Source organism: Podarcis erhardii (assembly GCF_964252035.2).
Source record: "Podarcis erhardii genome assembly, chromosome: 3".
Taxonomy (NCBI): domain Eukaryota; kingdom Metazoa; phylum Chordata; class Lepidosauria; order Squamata; family Lacertidae; genus Podarcis; species Podarcis erhardii.
Window position 1 is genome coordinate 112,267,616 of NC_138507.1, and position 19,848 is coordinate 112,287,463.

Genomic DNA, 19,848 nt, shown 5'->3' on the forward strand with positions numbered 1-19,848 from the left:
TTTTGGAGCAAGAAGGAGACAGATTAAAACTGCAGAGTTTTGACAAACTAAAAAACAAAGTACGAGATTGGCTTCATTATTATCAAATAATGGAGGCTTATAATTTGGACAAGAAAATTGGCTTTCAGGTGGAAAAATCAAAATTGGAAACAGAATTGTTAGATCCTAAAACTAAGAATTTGTCAAGAATGTATAACTTGCTGCTGAAATGGAATACTCAGGATGAAACGGTGAAATCTGCTATGATTAAATGGGCACAAGATGTTGGTCATAACATTATGATGGCTGACTGGGAACAGTTATGGACCACAGGTATGAAGTTTACGGCATGTAATGCCTTAAGAGAGAATATAATGAAAATGATATACAGGTGGTACATGACCCCAGTCAAGCTTGCAAAAATCTATCATTTGCCCGATAATAAATGTTGGAAATGTAAAGAGATTGAAGGCACTTTCTTTCACCTTTGGTGGACATGCCCAAAGATTAAGACCTTTTGGGAGATGATCTATAATGAAATGAAAAAGGTATTTAAATATACCTTCCAGAAGAAACCAGAGGCCTTTCTCCTGGGCATGGTCGGCCAATTGGTGCAAAAGGAGGATAGAACTTTTTTTATATACGCCACAACAGCAGCAAGAATACTCATTGCAAAGTATTGGAAAACACAAGATCTACCCACCCGGGAAGAATGGCAGATGAAGGTGATGGAGTACATGGAACTGGCTGAGATGACTGGCAGAATCCGGGACCAAGGAGAAGAGTCAGTGGAAGAAGATTGGAAAAAAATTAAAGTTTATCTTCAAAAATATTGCAAAATTAAGGATTGCTAGAAAGATGTTGGGAAAAGAAAATTATGTGGTTTTAGTGGAAATGACATAAAGGATTAAGTAAAAATGAGTTGGAGAAAGAGAGAATGTAAAATTATAGTATATTAAGACAAATTATTAAGATAAAAATAAGGTTGGAAGGATTTGCTGAAATAACAAATTGAATTAGAATACAAAAATGGGAGGTGTGAGGAGGTCAAGGAAATAAGTGAATGTAAGCAAGTGATGTTTGACTTGTTTCTTTTCTTTTTTTTCCTCTCTTTTTCAGTTTTCTGGTCTTTGATGTTTTTTTATATGTATTGTTTTTTCTTTTTGTCTTTGATTGTTACTATTTTCTCTTTTTTTCTGTAATCTTTAAAATTTTAATAAAAAATTATTTTAAAAAAAGGAAAAATTGCTGAAAGTCAACATGCTCTATTTCCCTGTCTCTTTTCCCTCAAAACTTAATTATCCATGAGAGCCAACCACTACTTTTACCACCCATGTGAATAAATGAGGCCAGTAAAAAGTCTACTGTCTGCAGAATTGAGTAGCAGCCTTATGTGTTTTATTACACTAAAACTTCAGCGTCGTTGCATTTACCACAAAGGATTCTGGGTGGATTTGGAACTAATCATTGTACAGGGTTAGTATACAGCCCAGTGTTATCTTAATAAACAGGGAAACATATGCTGTTAGTTTGCTCTAAGAACAGTGCCTGCTTCAAGAAGTTTCAAAAGGAAATGCAACAGTTACCACACCCAAGTAAAACAGCAATTTGCAAAAAGTAGCGGTTGTGATTAACACACAGAAGATACCTGCAGTAGTGGATGACACAAACCCTCCAAGTGTCCAAATAGTCTAGGGACAGTCCTGGAATTACGAAAGCCACCCCAGCTTCCAATTGGATCCTGGAATGTCCCAGTTTTCCCCGCCAGTATTGGATACCCATTAGTGATGTATGGAAGTGAGAGCTGGACCATAAAGAAGGCTGATCGCCGAAGAATTGATGCTTTTGAATTATCGTTCTGGAGGAGACTCTTGAGAGTCCATGGACTGCAAGAAGATCAAACCTCTCCATTCTGAAGGAAATCAGCCCCGAGTGCTCACTGGAAGGACAGATCCTGAAGCTGAGGCTCCAATACTTTGGCCACCTCATGAGAAGAGAAGACTCCCTGGAAAAAACCCTGATGTTGGGAAAGATGGAGGGCACAAGGAGAAGGGGACAACAGAGGACGAGATGGTTGGACAGTGTTCTCGAAGCTACTAACATGAGTCTGACCAAACTCCGGGAGGCAGTGGAAGGCAGGAGTGCCTGGCGTTCTCTGGTCCATGGGGTCATGAAGAGTCAGACATGACTAAATGACTAAACAACAAAATTGGATACCTGTGCTGAACCACTGAACTATGGATGCTTCTGCACATCTTCTGCTTTGATAAGGCTCCCAAAGAGCTCCTCTAAAAAGAAAAGAAGCACCAAGCGTTTGACTCGGTGCACAACTAATTACAGCTCTTGTCAGGGCAAAGGGGCCTGAACAGAGGTACAAATCTCTCAAGCATAGCTGAGAAATGCCCTGAAATCTTGAGGGGATGAGGATGGCATAGATAAGCAGTTCGTTGAGGGAGCCTTGTGGGAGGCTCACACCGCTTGTTAGCAACGGTGACTCATAAAAGCTCCCCCAAGGTGCTGTGAGGAACCTAGTCAACAACTTCCCTCATCACTTGTAAGCACACAGGTACTCTGCTCCAACATCAAAGGAAGTGGAATATGGATTCGGAAGTGGTTATTAAAATTGGCTCTTAATTCTGTTTTTGCATGTTGCTTCTGATGTGTCTGGGGCTGACAGATCCATATGCGCGTTTGTTTACATCCTTTTTATTAAAATGAATGGGGTGTTGGGGGGGTAGTATCTCTGGTGGGTGGCACCTTCTGGGGTAGTTTGTCCACCTTTTACCCTGTATTCAGCTCTCAGATGTGGCTTCTAGAAGCTACCAGCATGTGACAGCAGTCACACCTTGGGAACAGCTTCGACTGTTGGAATAAAGCATGTGTGGGTATCTGATGGGTCTTGAACCTTCAGTGAGTTAGGGACTTCTCCTGCATGCAAAGACAGGCTCCAGTGGATTGAGCAGACAGGACCAATAGGGCAGCCGAAAATGTGGTTATAGCACGTGGCGTAGAGGGAAGTGAGGGGAAGATGGGACTTGTCAACCTAGGAAGGTAGCCCATCTAGAAGGAAAATTCTGATCCTAAACCTGCCTTGCACGATATCTTTGGGAGAAGAAAAGGCTCAGGAGTAAACCCTACACAAATCCAGAGTGAAGTCCCTAAGGCCGTTGGATGGCATCTTGTACGCTTCCTTCCAGCAACTCCTGCAACCAAGCTGGTGCCAAACGCATTGCTCTGCTTTCCTTTGGACCATATCAGTGAGGCAAAGAAGGGGTCTTGTCATCTGGGCAGCCCAGGATCTCCATGCACCCTGCCCAGGCTTGCACCCTGGGGATTTCCAACACAGCAGTTTTTTACTTCACCCCCGAAGGCGCACTCCATTGTCTCTGAATGGATGGATGCCAGCGACAATGACATTTATATACCACCTTTTCCTTAAGTGAGCTCAAGAGCAGTTGAGACGTATTATTTTGGAGCTAAATCCCACCCCAGAGAGAGAGGGAAAGCTACATTCTAGTGAAAGCGGCTTCCTTATTACTCAAAATGAGTATTGCATGCTGTCTTCAGAATTGCATGTAGCTTTTCTCTCTCTCTCTCTCTCTCTGTGTAACAATAAAATCAAGGTGGCTGTATAGGAAACAGAACCCCCATGCTCACCCCAAACCTGGAGCCATTCCCCCACTAAAAACCACTCACAACAGACGATTACATTTTAATGCTATTTGTTATGTCCAGCAAAGGAACTGATATGGGTACATTCTGTGATTCCGAGAGGAAATCTCTTGGAAGGAATGACAGGAATTTAATAAATAATAATAATAATAATAATAATAATAATACACACACAGTGCAATAATAATAATAATAATAATAATAATAATAATAATAATAATAATATGCCAGCGATGAAAGGGTCAAGGAAGCCCCTCTCCCTCCTTCGCCCAAGGATTCTGCTCCATACTGCAGCCCCTTTGGCTGCCTGGGGGGGGGGGGCAAAAAACAGGGGCTGATGGGAAATCAGGACTTGGGCCTCTCCGAAGTGGCCAAGCGGTGACTGGGCCGCGGCACCCCCGAGCTCCACGCAGCCCGGCCGAAAGAGACGAACCAATCCCTCCCCCGCTCCACCAAGCAGCGCCTACACGCGGGGCGCGCAGGGATGAAACGCAGGCGCCTCCCGCCTTCTCTCCGGCACGCAGGGCAGGGCCGTTCCGCCGAGGGAGCCCCTCCTTCGCGCGCGCGCCCCCCCCCCAAAACGTGAAGAAGTGGTCCATCCCAGGCCGGGCGCGAGAGCTTGCCCCATCCCGGACTGGCCCACTCAGAAGGGTGCGCCAAGGATGCGCTCAAGGGCGCGCGAAGCCCTCCTCCGGGACCGTGGCGAGGGTGGTCGAGAAACCGCGCCTCCACACGCGCCCCCTCCTTTGCGCGCGGGTCTGAGACCCGAGTCATTGGGCTCACACGTTTCTCTTATGCGTTACGCGTGTAGAAGCCTCGCCCGCTGCGGAAAGCGGGCAAAGAGCCCTGTGACTCCGCGGCAAATCGCCTTCCCCGCCGCGCGCCCTCATCCCTCCCTGCTCCCTCATTCGCTGGGCAGCCGCGCGCGCTCGCTCGCTCGCGCTCTCTCGTCTCCATTGTGAAGCGCGCTCGCGGGGCTGTCTGTATGTGTGCGCGCGCGCGCGAACGCGCAGGAGTACGAGCGTTCTGTCCCCGCCCCCTTTCCCCTCCTCTCTCAATCAGTGCAGCTGTCGCTGTGCGGGCGGGCGGGCATCGGAGGGGGCGGGCAGGCCGTCCGGCTGGCTGGCTGCGGATTCCTGCCGTCCACTCCCTTGAACCCCCCTCCTCCTCCTCCTCGCTAAACGCCACCCGCCGCCATCCCTTGCTAGCCTCCTCCTCTGCCGCGGAGCCGCTGCCTGCTGCTCGGATCTCCTCTTTTCTCAGCCTGCCCCCTCCCTCCTTCCCTCCTTCCCCCCTCCCTCCTTCTCTCTGCCAGCTCCAGCCAGAGAGGCGGCTGCTGCTGCTGCTGCTTCTCGCTGCCTCTTGCTGCATCGTCACCATCGCCCCCATCATCATCATCGCCACCCACCCACCTCCTCCTCCTCCTCCTCCTGCACTTCGCCGCCGCCGCCGCCACTGCTGAGAGAGAGGGAGCGCGCCGCATTGCATACAAGGGCGAAGGAGATCGGACCCCCCCCCGGCCCCCCACCAGCACCACCACCCTCGCCAGGAGAGGTAGGCGATTTCCTTCCAGCTTGCCAAACCGAGCGAGAGGGTTATGCCTAGATGTGGGGGGTGGGGGTTGCCTTCCCCTTGCGGATCGGGGCACCGGGGATCGCAGAGACGTTGGCACTCGGTCGCCGATCTCTGTCTGGGTGGCTGGTGGCGCTGCAGCGGCTGCGGGTGATGGGGGAGCCCTTTCCGCAGGGACGAGATCGCCCTCCCTCGAGGGTCACGGAGCCCGGCGGGCGAGGAGGAGATGCCTCTCTCCTGCGAATAAACGCTTCCAGCATCGCTGCAGTAGCAGCATCGCGACGAGGGCTAACTTAGCCCCCCTCGCTTGCTGTCTCGCCCCGTTTCCCCGGGACGATCGGTGGGAACCGAGGTCTGGCATTGAGGTTGATCCAGGTCCGGGCGAGGCGGGTGACACCAAGCCGGAGACGGCGCACTAAAAGAAGACGCGGCGGCGCAGCATCCCCGGCGAGCGACCTGGGCGGCTTGCTGGTTCGCGTAACGGTCCGTGGGTTGCAAAACAGGCGTGGTCGGTTGCTCCCTGGTCTGCCTCATTGTCTCCCTCCACCTCTTTGCACCCAGTGGCTTGGAAGAGAGGGACTGGGGGTCAGGCAAGCTTCTTCTCTTCCCCCCCCCTTTCATACTTCAACAGGTTTGTGCAAATGGCTCCATTTGGGGAACAGAGGTGGAAAGCGGATTGGGAGGGGCTTATTCTTCCTGATCATAATATGCATTTAAAAAGTCGCTTTCCCCCATTGATTTACCTATCTGTATTAGATGTGAGGACACCCCCCCCACCTCCACCTGTCCCCACCCCCTCCCTCACCTGCCTCCATTGCGATTTCTCCCTTGGGGAGGTCTTTATTATTTTCGGAAGCGTGAGTGTGCGTGCCTCAAAGGTTGGGGGAAAAGACTCTGGATCAGACGTGTGTCTTAAATTATTTTACTTCTCCACCAACGCCCTCCCCCCTCCAAAAATATTTCTCTCTCTTTTTTGATGCCTGGCCAGAAATGCAGCAAAATGCATCTGAATCCCTCCCTCCTTCTCTGGGACACATTTTGCATGAAGATCTCTCCCTCCCTCCCTCCCTCCCTTGGGCATTAGCAGGGCCCCACCCTGCAGAAAACCAGGTCCAGTTTTCCCTCCCCCTTTCCCTTAATGCCAAAGGGACAGGATCGCTACTGCTTTGTCACTGGAAACCTTTCCCACCCATCCTCTCCGCTAGCCCCCCACCCCACCCCACAGCCCCAGCTGTCATATTATGCAGATATCTCTATAGGAACTGTTGGCATTTCCACTTATTCCAGCAGCAGCAGCACCATTCCCCGCCCCACGGTCTCTTGCAATGAAGAGGGGAGTAATGTGATTGCAGCCCTGCAGATCTAATGCGGTCAGATGGCAGTCCAGCCTGCAGCTGTGGAAGATTAATCTGATACTACAAAAAGTAGCGCCATAAGGGAGGGGTTGCATTAGGGGGAGAGTGTTGTGCATGGCGAGAGGCGATGGCTGAGCATTTCCCTTCGCATCCGGACTGTTCTGCAGGCCGCTGGAAGGAGCCCAAGGCGGAGAAGTCAATCCAAGCTGGGTGTTGTGGGTGCAAGTGCCCTTCCATATTGGAAAGGATAGCAGGTTCCACCTAACCGCTCCTTTTGCTCTGGAGAAACGGTCGTTTCGCCCGTTGCCCTTTCACGTGAAACTCCGGGTGACATCACACACAAAAATTATCGAAATTAAAATGGTGCAACTGATTGTGTGTGGATACGTTGAAATAGATCGTGCTCATAGCTGCGTCTCAGAGAAAACTACATCCGGAGATAGCCATTTATTTCCATTTGACGAGGGTATATATTTTTTCTGTCTGGTGGTGCTGTACGTTATTTGAAGAGGAAGAAATCTGCAAGTTGTGTTTAAAGGTGTTAGTGCTGTACCCATTTTTTTTCTGATCGTTGGAAGAATTACTTTGTCCTGTTTCTTATTGCTTTTTCCGATCGTTTTATGGACTTTGCTGGGGGATGGAGAACAGAAATCCTACATTATTACAACCATCACTTAATTACTCACCGGACCATCACTTAATTACTCACTGGATTCTGTGTATTCCTTGCAAATTTAGACCATGGATGCTAACTGGGCCAACACTGTCGGGAAAAGAAGGCACACTTGAGAGATTAAAGCAGAGCAGACAGGTCTCTGACAGACAGACTCCCTGACAGCTACATTTTATTTTTATTAGCTTTGACAAACCTTATCCAGGGTAAGCCTTGCCGTAGAGTAGCAATGTGCAACATCTGCATAGCTCTGTTGAAGTATTCAAAGTGCTTCTTGTGCTTTATCTTGTAATTCTTACAACCACCATGGAAAAAAGTCAGAATTACTAATATTCACCACAATGCGGATGGAAGGAGTGAAGCTGGAAGTGCCTAAGGCCATGTAGTCTGTCCATGGCAGTGAAGCTTCCTAATTCACCGCAGCCTCTTTGGATATCCAAATTGCATTTCATAGAATCATAGACTTGGAAGGGACCGCGGGGGTCATCTAGTCCAACCCCCTGCAATGCAGGAATCTTTTGCCCAACGTGGGGCTTGAACCCACAACCCTCAGATTGAGAGTTCCGTGTTCTACCGACTGAGCTATTCCACCTGTCATTTATGTAATTTCAGAATGTAGCGAACTGGATGTTGTTGTTTTATTGTTTCGGCTCTCTCTACTGACAAATTTCTTTTTGAAACCCTTGCAATTTTATTGTTTACCCTTGCATTAAAATGCAATAGGGATCCTCTTCCTCTCCAGACTTATCCACTCAGGCCTCCGTGGGCTTATGGTAAGATTGTTCTGCATCATAAATATTGAATGAATCGACAGGATGTACCAGGAAATGGAAAAAAACAGAGAGCAGCCTCTTAGGGTGCTTGGAGATGCATAGAAGAGGCGACTTTTTAAAAAGATTAGAGGTATTAGTGAGTTTAAGCGACTGAGTGCTGCTGTTCTTTTATGATAGCTAGGACTGGAACCTCCATGTTCCAAGGCAGTATATCATTGATTATGAGGCAGCAGGGTCAAACAGCTAGAGGTGACCTAGCTCCATCATGCCCTCTCTTGTGATCTGCTGTGTGGCCCTTGACTGAGCTCTGTTGGACACAGAGAGCTGTTCTAGACGGATCTTTTGTCTGGCTCAGCAAGGCCAGTTTGGCTTTTAAGTGCAGCTGTCACGGTTTTTCTATTGGAAATTGATTGGTATTAGAGCATTGTTTTTTCCAGCCTGTGTGTTACTTGTCTCAATTAGATGCAGCTTCTCAGCACAAACGGTGCGCTGTGTGGTGTGACCAACGCATGCACACAGGCAGAGGGCCACACAGATTTAAAGGTGGCCCAGGCAATACATTGTTTGCGGTTTTATTTTAAGAAACGGCATCAGTGCGACGGCGTCACGGGGGACCATTGGCGTTTTGAGTAAGAAACCAGGTGCAAAATCACCAGCCGAGAAAAACACTTGCATGCACTCCGATGCCTCAAGGGTGAGAGAAACAAGTGCACAGTGATGGCAGCAGGGGCGGCAGCTAGCAGAAGCAAGCAGGCAAGGGATCTTGGTCCTTGCAAAGCAGAGAAAGATTTTAATGTGAAGCTGGAGCAAGTGGTAAAGATTTTCCTGGACTGTACCACTTCATGTTCCTGTTGGTAATGATGGTGGCTTGTGTGTGTGTTGGGGGAAATCCTCTTTGGGCTTGCACTTAAAAACAAACAGCCTCAGCACAGTTGCAGGGAGAAAGCTGGGCTGAAGCCTTCTCTCTTACACACGAGTTTTCTGCATGAAAATTTCCTCCCTTTTTGTTCAGTGGAGAATTCAAACATAAAACTGTGTCCAAATAAAGCTTCATGGCTTGGTTCAAATGCACATGTAAATGCACGTATTTTTGTAAACTAAGAAATCTTGAATAAAGGTGTGGTTTTTAAAATGCATATGTGAATGATGTAAATTAACTGAACAGTCACGGTGGCACAAAGGGGTTTGGTTTGCCTGGGGCGCATCAGTGGCTACTGGAGTTATCAACTTGGTGACCATGCAAACCTGCTGTCTTGCTGGCAGGTTATAAACAGTACCTTCATGACATGACATGATATGAGCTTGAGTTGTGCATGTGTTGCTATGATGTTTTATCCTGCATTTTATCCTTGTAGCTGCTTAATGCAGACCTGAACCTTAAACATAACACTTAAACTTTGGCAGAGTAATTCAGTCATCTACACACAGTGAAAACGACTTTGTGAATTTTGTTTTTATTGTTCGTTTTAAATATTGTATTAATATTTGCAATCTTTGTGTATACCGTCCTGGAATCCATGTTTGGGACGAAGGCACAATTTAGAAACTTTCAAAGTAAAGCATTTGATAAGTAAAACAAAAAAGGTGCACGTTTGAAAAAGCAACAGCACCTCAAAGATGCTATATCAGTGATCTGTATGACAACTCTGCAAGGTAGATAATAAAACCGTAGAATTGTGGAGTATGAAGAGACCCCAAAGGTTCTCTAGTCCAACTCCCTGCAATGCAGGAATCTCAACTATTAGCTTTTCTATCATCTCACAGCCACCCCCTGCCCAAATCACTGCTTGCTGGCTTTCCCAGTTTTACTTATCAACATCACCACTCAACATCAAGGTGAGGCAAGGAAGCAGCAACTGAAAGCCACCTGCCATTTTGTTTACCCAGAATGCCCCAACATATTACCAACATGGGATTGTGGGAAATTCAAAATGAAAGGCGGTATACTAGGCATGGATTCATCTTCTGCCATCAAATGATCCGATGGATGGGGGAATGTTTGAGTGGGAGGCCCAAGGCAGGTGTCAAATCCTGTGACCTCGCCAATGCCCTTGAGCCCCAGGAGCTGTCAAAGGGTGACACATGATAGACGCCAGCTGATGTCAGAAGCAAGATTCAAAGCTTCCTAGTCTGCAGCTCCTTTTCTGGGCTTGCAATCCTAGCCATGCCTACCCCAAATTCAAGTCCTGCTGAATTCCGTGGGGCTTACTCCCAGGTAGCTGGGGTTAGGGTTTGTGGCCGTAGTAACTGTGGTGAACATGGCTTACTGAAATATGTGTCATTTATGGTTTGGGAGTGTTGATAGCTGAATGGTGAGAGCTATTCATGTGGCATTTTCTCATTGAAAGAAAAAAAGGAATGAGTATTATGTTGAGGGGAAGGAGGTCATGGCTGTGGTTTAAATGTTTTCCAGCAACATCCCAGCCATCCACCATGTAAATCCATGCCACTGAAGCTGAATTTTCACGGATGTGCGGGTCGTTGTACCCTGATTTCCGGGATCAGTAGACGAGGGGATTGTTGGCCATTTTCTTCTGGGAACCAGTTGAGAAAGTCACTTCCCCCCCTGCTGATGTGTTTGGAAAATGTCTCAGTGAGGTTATGGAAAATCCAGCAGAAGTCCCATGAGTGACCCCACATGTGCACAGTGTCACACATTCTCTCTCTCACACACACACAAATCAGAATTTGAGACGCATGCATTCACTGAACACTTTCCCTTATCTTGGGACTAGTCTTTGTAGTTTTTAAGGAGGAAGTTCGGTGATGGTTCCTGTGACATTTAAATTTTGCACTCTGATTGTGTTTAGAGGTGGGGTTTTTTTTGCTTTTTTAATGACAGGGCAAGTTCCCTGTGTATGAAAACATTTAGAATCAGGAAAACCATGAAGACTGAGAGGAATGAAATCTTACAGGCTGTATTCAGCTTCCCCATACGCCCACTCTGTTCCTGTTTAATGATAGCCACCTTGAGAGTGCTCCTTGTAGAAAGGGGAAACAGCAACAAGAACAATTTCTCCACCTTGGCCTACTCTGACTGGCAGCATTTCCTACTCTGGCTGGCAGCACCTCTCTGGAGTCAAAGGAGATGCCAGGGAGTAAAAGGAGGACCTTCTGCATGCCAAAGCATGCGCCCTATCACTGACCTATGGCCCATTAATGCATCTACAGCACTTGCTTCCAGATAAGCGTAAGCAGGATCGCAGCCTTCAATTAAAAAAAAATAATTAAGAATCTTGAAGTGCCCATATATCTTACCTAATATTGCCACAGTGAAGCTGTAGCATGGATACAAACTGCAGCAATCCTACCAGTTGTAACTTGCAAGCTACGGTGTATTTGTCTAACTCAGCATGATCTTACAACGTCTCCTATAAAGTTTCCTATAAAATGGACTCAAATCAAACTCGTCCAAGAAGGTTCCTGGTGGCTCAGTGCCCAAACTACATTTCCCAGTGCTTTTTCCCCCCTCTGAGAAATTTCTGTGGAAGGAGGCCCCGATGGTCAGGTCTCCCATCTCGCTTTTCCTGGAAAACATCCAATGGAAATGTGTTCTGGAGAGCTAAAAGAAGCAAAGCACTTCCGCAGCTAGAGGGACACGTTTTATATAAGGCAGGAATACAGTCATACCTCGGTTGATGAACGCCTTGCGACTCGAACGTTTTGGCTCCTGAACGGCACAACCCCGGAAGTGAGTGTTTCAGTTTGCAAATGTTCTTTGGAAGCTGAATGTCCTCTGCGGCTTCTGATTGGCTGCAGGAAGCTCCTTGGTTTTTGAACGTTTTCGGAAGTCAAACGGACTTCCGGAACAGATTCCATTCGCCAACCAAGGTACGACTGCAGACACATGGAGAATCTAGACCTCAAAGCAATTCTATCTCCAACCCCTCCCAATGAGAGTACCAAATTTGAGTTAAGGGTAACCATCTTTGCATGGGAAGCAAACCACATTTTTTTAAGATAGCAAAAAGTTGTGGCACAGCCTTTGTTGCCCCTGGTGTGGACAGTCATTTCTGTTGTTTCATAGTTACCATCTTTGGTCAAAATGGGTCATGCAGGGTTTTGAAGACCTGCAAATGCCTGCAAAGGCTGTTTACCCACAGTCAACCGTAAATCAGGAAAATGAGTCCATGTACAGCTGGCAGTACTGGTTCTATTATACCGCCGTCAACTGTAAAATAAAAATAAAAACAACGTCTTTCTTCAGTGCAAGTGTAAGGTCCTCATTTTCCTGGTGGTGGGCAGGATGAATAGAGACCAGCCTTTCAGTATTGTGAGCATGAATAAGATAAATGTTGTCATACATTTGCAGATTAGGAAAAAATATAATGTAATAATAATAATAATAATAATAATAATAATAATAATAATAATAATTTATTTATACTCTGCCCTCCCCAGCCAAGGCCGGGCTCAGAGCGGCTTACAAGCAATAATAAAAACAAGATGAATGGTTACAACTTAAAAACAAAAAATACAACATTAAAATATTAAAATGTAGCCTCATTGCAGGAGGAGAAGGAAAAGAAAAAAGAGAGGGAGGGAGGGAGTCAAATTGGCTCCAAGCCAAAGGCCAGGCGGAACAACTCTGTCTTACAGGCCCTGCGGAAAGAAATCAGATCCTGCAGGGCCCTGGTCTCATGAGGCAGAGCGTTCCACCAGGCTGGAGCCAGTGTTGAAAAGGCCCTGGCTCTGGTTGAAGCCAATCTAACTTCCTTATGGCCTGGGACCACTAGGGTGTTGTTATTTATGGAACGTTTAAGTGATGGAACTGTACGATTCTACAATTCTATGGCTGCCAGTTAGCAGTTAGTAGCAGTGGCCATTAGATCCTGCCTCAACTCTGGTGGCAGGGCAATGTCCTCAACAGCACCCGAGAAGAGCAGGCTGAACTACCTGATCTGGCCTGCGCTTCCTAGACAGCACCTGCACACTCATCCCCTGTCGCCTGAGGCAGCTGCCTCATTCTGTCCAACGATAGGGCTGACCCTGGAGGAAACCAACGACTGATGGGGGATGAAGGGGCCCTCAGCCTCGTTTTCACCCGGCACTTCCAATAACAAATTGGAAGTGACCGCTTCAATCGGGGGGGGGGGGGGTGAGACACAGGGTTGCTTTCATGTATCCAAACTTCTGATTATCGGACTCTCTTAGAGAGTTTTGAGGTTGCTTGTATTATGGATACTGTGCGGTTTTCTGTGTGTGTGCATGACTTTTGTGACGTGGTGGCCCCCGAGATATAATCACCTCCAAGAGGAGGCTTCTCAGAGGATATATTTGGTGCAGAAAAGCATTTGCAGTTGGGCGAATTGTGCTGTCATAGTAGATTTGGTTTGGTCACACTGTGTATTCTTTTTTATTATTATTATTAAAGATTTTCTTGTTTTACAGAAGTATGTGTAATGTCTCTCGTATTTTTTCCATGTAACATTTTTACAAATCAGTTTCATTTGTTGAGATATTGGGGGGGTGGAGGGGTGGAAAATGGGGGGGGGGTCGGGTGGCGATGTTTCTATTTTGCTTAATGTATGTAGGGTTTGGTGTCAGCGTTGCTCGTGCTGTTCATTTGTGTTTCTTTGGTGGCGAGAGAGGTTGGGGTTGGCTTAGGGTGTGGCTGTTCATTTGTGGTTGGCTGTGGTGGTCTTTGTTTTTGTGTGTGAGTGGGGTGGGTGGGTGTTTTGGATCAGGTTAGTCATATCGATTTGTATGCTGTTGGTGGATTATTGTCATTGTCTTGTTGAGCTGTGTATGTGATAAAGGGGAGCCATACCGGGGTAAAGGGGTCTTCTTCTGTTTGTCCCCGTGTCAGTTTCAGTTAAATCCATATCAACGAAAAGAAAAGAACTCACACTGTGTACAGTGGTGCCCCGCAAGACGAATGCCTCGCAAGACGGAAAACTCGCTAGACGAAAGAGTTTTCCGTTTTGGAGGTGCTTCGCAAAATGAATTTCCTATGGGCTTGCTTCGCAAGACGAAAATGTCTTGCGAGTTCCTGCGGGTCCCCCCCCCTTTTTCTAAGCCGATAAGCTGCTAAAAGCCGCTAAAAGCCGCTAAACCGCTAATAGCGCTAAGCCGTCAATGGGCTTGCTTCGCAAGGCAAAAAAAGCGCGAGACGAAGAGACTCGCGGAACGGATTCTTTTCGTCTTGCGAGGCACCACTGTATTCTGAAACCCTGGAGAAGAACCACCGCAAGTCAGTCTGGACCAAGCTTTCCCAAACTTGGGTCTCCAGCTGTTTTTGGACTACAACTCCCATCATCCCTGTGATGGGAGTCAGGGATGATGGGAGTTGTAGTCCAAAAACAGCTGGAGACCCAAGTTTGGGAAAGCCTGGTCTAGACAATACTATGTTAGATGGACCATTGGTTTGACTCAGTATAAGGAAGATTCTTCCTCTTTTCCTATGTTTATTGGGGGCTTTTGGATGCTTTCTTGAGAGCCTCCAGGTCAGGCATAGGCAAACTGTTTTGGGGATGTTTTTGGGACTACAACTCCCATCATCCCTAGCTAACAGGACCAGTGGTCCGGGATGATGGGAATTGTAGTCCCAAAACACCTGGAGAGCCGAGTTTGCCTATGCCTGCTCCAGGTAACCCGGGGAGTCAGGATGCAAAACCTTTAAATAAGAAAAGAAAGGTGTAGATGGTTCTATAGTTGTGTGGCTTATCTTTTTTCGCTTGCTAATGAAAAGTGGGAGTGAAAGAGAGGGATTTATATATATATATAGGGTTTTAATAACGAGAAGGGGAAATAGTTCAGCGGCCACCTGTATGGTCAGTAGTTGTGGTTCTCTTCCCAAGGGTAAATTAAGGTTGGAGAGTTATTCGAGACACGCTGTCTAATCCACACAAACTTTCTTTGCTGAGACATGGCATGTTGGGACCTGTGAAAATTCACATAGGTACGTAAAGGAGAGCCTTGTCAGGGCAAACCAAGCACCCATCTACTACAGAGTGTCCAACCAGATCACTTTTGGAAAACCTGCAAGCAATGAGGGCAATAGCCTCCTCCTGTTTTTGTCCGATAGCCGCTTAGTATTCAGAGGCAGGCTGCACCTGACGGTGCTTCCAGGTGGGTTTTGTCACGGAATGGGTGGTCTTCAGGCGTGCCCTTCCTTTTGCAGCCACCTCACAATGTCATGGGCATCAGAATGCCAGGTCATATATTCCCCTGTTTAAACCAGATTTTTCTCCTTCTGCAGACCATCTTTTTTTAAAAAAAATCCTGTTGCCAACAGCCCATTTGCAGTATCTCTGTGAGCAATATGTAATGTTAAACCCTCTAATGGAAGCACCATGATTCAAGAGGCAGCATTAAACCATTCCGGCTACTAGCCATTATTAATAGTCTTAGCCTCGATGAAATTGTCTTAAAAAAAAGTTATTAAAAAAAAATAGCAAAGAAAACCAGAAACTCTTTCTCCCTTAGATCGAGGGAGTTGTGTTTTTTTTGCAATGGAGGAGTATTCTGTAATGGGCCCAGTCAGATGGGCGGGGTACAAATATTATTACAGTCATACCTTGGAAGTAGAACAGAATCCATTCTGGAAGTCTGTTTGACTTCTAAAACGTTTGGAAACCAAAGCGCTGCTTCTGATTGGCTGCAGGAGCTTCCTGCAGCCAATCGGAAGCCCTGTCAGACATTCGGCTTCCAAAAATAGTTTGCAAACTGGAACAGTCACTTCCGGGTTTGCGGGGTTCGAGAGCCAAAACGTTCAAGAACTAAGCTGTTTGAAAACCAAGGTACAACTGTATAATAATAATAATAATAATAATAATAATAATATAATGTAAACCTCAATTTACAGTACGAAGAGGCACAGCCCAGACACAGGTTTGCCACCTCAATGAGAGCTAAACATCTTCTGTCCACACAGCTGTGGAGCATGTCTAGCAATCACCTGTGTGCCTTTTCAGGAACATCTGGATTTTAAAAATCCACACACTTGGTTTCCTAAACAATGGGAGTGGTGTTGGGGTCACTCCAATGACATAATTTCTTCCAGATGTTCAGAGGAGAACAGAGTTTGTTAAAGATAAAACCGCACGGCAAAGATTACAAACAGAAACACAACTGAAACGGCACAACTTAAGGACAGGGGTGGGAAACACCTTTCAGCCTGGGGGCCATATTCTCTTCTTGGCAACCTTTTGGGGGGGGCGGAGGAAATGTGAGCAGAGCAAGGGGTGTAAATTTTACCTTTGTACAGCAGGCTAGTTTCCACACGCACTTGGGCATCTCTCTCTATACTCTCCACCCAGATAAACAAGCCGGAATATCAGAGCTCAAGGACACATTCCAGCCAGGCAAAAACTCTCAGCGTACAAAGCCAGGACCGGCGAGGGGTGTGGCCTATGGAGAGTTCAGAGGGCCACATAGAGAGGCCTTGAGGGCCACATCCAGACCCTGCTTCAGAACTTAGAATCATAGAATTGTAGAAGGGACCTCAAGGGCCCTCTACTCCAACCCCCTGCAATGTTGGCATCTTTTGTCAGATGCGGGGCTTGAACCCATGAAGCTGAGATTAAGATTCTGATTCTCTAGCGACTGAGCTATCCCAAGGAATACATGTGAGACTAAGGAAGCAGCTGGGCTGGCTACTAAGGAGGAACGCTGGCAAGTGGTAGACATCTGGCCGGGCTGAGGTCTTATCGGCTGCCACCCTCTTTGTGTTTTTTTCCTTAGCGTACCTGCAGTCAGTTCTAGTGGAATACATTGCAGTTTAGGTAAAGGTAAAGGACCATTAGGTCCAGTCGTGGCCGACTCTGGGGTTGCGGCGCTCATCTCGCTTTACTGGCCGAGGGAGCCGGTGTACAGCTTCTGGGTCATGTGGCCAACATGACTAAGCCGCTTCTGGCGAACCAGAGCAGCGCACGGAAACGCCGTTTACCTTCCTGCCGGAGCGGTACCTATTTATCTACTTGCACTTTGACGTGCTTTCGAACTGCTAGGTTGGCAGGAGCAGGGACCGAGCAACGGGAGCTCACCTCACTGCGGGGATTCGAACCACCGACCTTCTGATCGGCAAGTCCTAGGCTCTGTGGTTTAACCCACAGCACCACCCGCATCCCTTACATTTCAGTTTACTTTGGCACAAAATTGGGTGGAGAGCCAGGTGTTGGTGGATGCCATCTTCCGTCAGCTGCAGTCAGCATGGGCAATGGTCAGGGAGGCTGGGATCTATTGCCCAGCATCTGGTGGGTCATAGGTTCCCCATCCTTGGATGGTAGAATTTAAACCTGTGTGTCCCCTGAGTGTTTCTGTTGGGACGCCGTGATACTGATAATTGCCGTGCATCCGAAGAACATTCGCTGATTAAAGTTGCAATAGGGAAAGGCAGGCTTTGGTCATAATGCATTATTGCCTGAAATTAAGGAGGTAGTGCTCTTAAGATTGCTGCAGTGTAAATTTGAACGAGATATTAAGAAAAAGTACAAGAAAGTGGAACAAGTTCCTTGGGGGAGCAGCGGAATCTTCTGTGGAGGTTTTAATGGGTTCACATTATACACCAGCAAACTCTGAAGAAAACCGCTAGCATATAATTATCGTGCAGAACATCCATACGAATAAGCTGCGATTTTGGATGACTAATCTTGTCTGTATGTTAAATTCGCATTTGAGTGAAAAGCCCATTCCACTAATATAATGGGGAAATTCAAGAGTCTTGCCAACCACTTGAAACTTTTAAAGAATTAAACATTTTAATAGGATGGATTCTATGCTTTAAAAAACAACAGCACCCAATCAATCAACAGTTGATTGATTAACTGAGGCTGCAATCTTTAAATGCAGTGGGACTTCTGAGTAAACATGCGTGTGATTTTGTCCTGTTTCGTCCTTTTCTATGAGTCCACAAAAGTTATAAGTGTACAAATATATATATATATATATATATATAAGCACAAAGTGGATGGTAAGCTCTGTCCCTCCTTCTCCACTAGCCCATTCACACAAATGCTTATCCATGATTACCAGGTTTGTGCTTATGTACAAGGTTATCGGTGGCTACCAGCCAGAATGGTTATGTTCTGCCTCTACTGTCAGAAGCAGCATGCAGATTGCAAGTGAGGAGAGTGCTGTTGCCCTCAAAAGTTCTTCTTGCAGGCTTCCCCAGTTGGTTGGCAATTAATTAGTTGACAATCAACCAAAGGTTCTTTCCTGCAACCGCTTATGTGTTTATTTGCCTGTTTCTTTTTTCTTAAAGAGGTTGCTTTCCTGGGTAACTGCCTGCTCAAAGGAAAACTAGACAACATTTTAAGACTTAAAATGGCCACCAAACAATGTTCTGCAGAGCTGGAAAGAGCATGATTATTCAGCCCATCACTCGGTTATTAAACATAATGCCTTGAAGGCCATAAAAAGAAGTTTTCAGGGTCTCCAGAAAGGCCTGAAATGTAGAAATGTGACACAGGTCCAACGGAATGTGATTTGATACCTGTGGGGCCACTTAGAGAAGGTCCTCTCTCTCGTGGTTATCCCCCTTGCTGTCCTATGGGGTATACTAAGGGGATGGACCACAAGATGGAGGCAACAGCACTTTCCATTGGGCCTGGAAACCCACCAGTAGGCCCTGCAGTTGGCTAGATCTTGACCATGTTGTCTCCAGCTGTGTGCTGGTCCCGGGGGAAGGGTTACCGTTGGCGTAGTCAAAGTCCGGTCCTGGGTCACTAGCCTGGAAACAGTCCACAAGGAGCGGGGCGAGTTCCGAAGCAGGAAGCCGGGCGGGAACAGGAACACTGGAGAGTCAGGTCTGGGTCCAGGCAGGAAACAGGCACTCAGCAACGACGTTGCTCCCGCAACCTGGGACCAGGTCGACTGGCCTTTATCTGCTCTGAGGCCAGGGGCGGTCCCGGCCCCCAGGAGACCTGCCTCTCTTGGCCTTAAGGCGAGCACTCCTCCTGGGAGAAACCAGTTCCCTTTGCCTCTCTGCCCTGAGCCTCTGCAGTTCAGGAGAGGCTGAAGGGTTACTGGGCCCAGGGGGAGACTCACCTGCAGGCACTGAGTCCTCAACCACCTCTGGAGCCAGAGTGGAATCACCTGGTGCCTGCTCCTGAGGATCCGGCACAGGTGCAGGCGCTTCAGAATCAAGGCCCTGCCCCCTGCCCCAGTTCAGCCGGCCCTGGAGGCGGGGACTCCTGTGCAGGCTGGGATTCCTCTGGTTCAGCCTCTGAATCGGAATCCCAGGCCATCACAAGCTGTATCTGAACTGCATTTAAGTGCAGCCCCACTTAGAGCACATTGCACCAGTCTAGTCTAGCCCGTGTGTGACCAGGACACTGATCACTGTGGCAAAGACAGCTCCCCACCCCAGGTAGGAGTGCTGTTGGCGTACCAGCTGCTAAAAGATAGTCCTTGTCACCGATGCTTCCCCAGTCAGCGCAGAATCCAGGAGAAACTCCCAAACTGCCATCCCATCGCAGAGTAGCTGCAAAAAGACCTTCAGGAGCTGCAGATCTCCCTAGGCTCAGCGTTTCCATCTTGTTTGGATTCAACCTCAGTTTGCTTGCCCACATCTGTCCCAGAACAGCCTCCGGGCTCTGGTTTAGGACTCCGCCAGTCTTTCTGAGATCTGAGGGTGGAAAGAAAGGCAGAGCTGAGCATCATCAGCAGACTTGAAAACCAATCTGTGCACTTAGACCAGGGGTCAGCAAACTTACCGCGCCTCAGGCTGGTGTCTCCAGCGTTGATCGTGCGGCGGGCTGGAGGGCGGGGGAGTGTGTGCCCATGCGCACACGCTATTTCCGGCACACTTCCGGGTCGGAGGAGCACCGGAAATAGCTTGTGCGCATGTGCACGTGCCTCCTCCGACCCGGATGTGCACAGG

At 47.6% G+C, this 19,848-nt stretch overlaps 1 protein-coding gene across 2 annotated transcripts in view; it reads left to right on the plus strand.

Annotated features, from left to right (window-relative positions):
- Positions 1-5,045: 5,045 nt before the first annotated feature.
- SPTBN1 (spectrin beta, non-erythrocytic 1) overlaps positions 5,046-19,848 on the plus strand; it is a 238,388-nt gene continuing 223,585 nt past the window's right edge. For both annotated transcript variants that reach the window (XM_081854422.1, XM_081854424.1), the window contains exon 1: positions 5,046-5,205. The gene's annotated coding sequence lies outside the window, so the exon portion shown is untranslated. The remainder of the gene's footprint in view (positions 5,206-19,848) is intronic.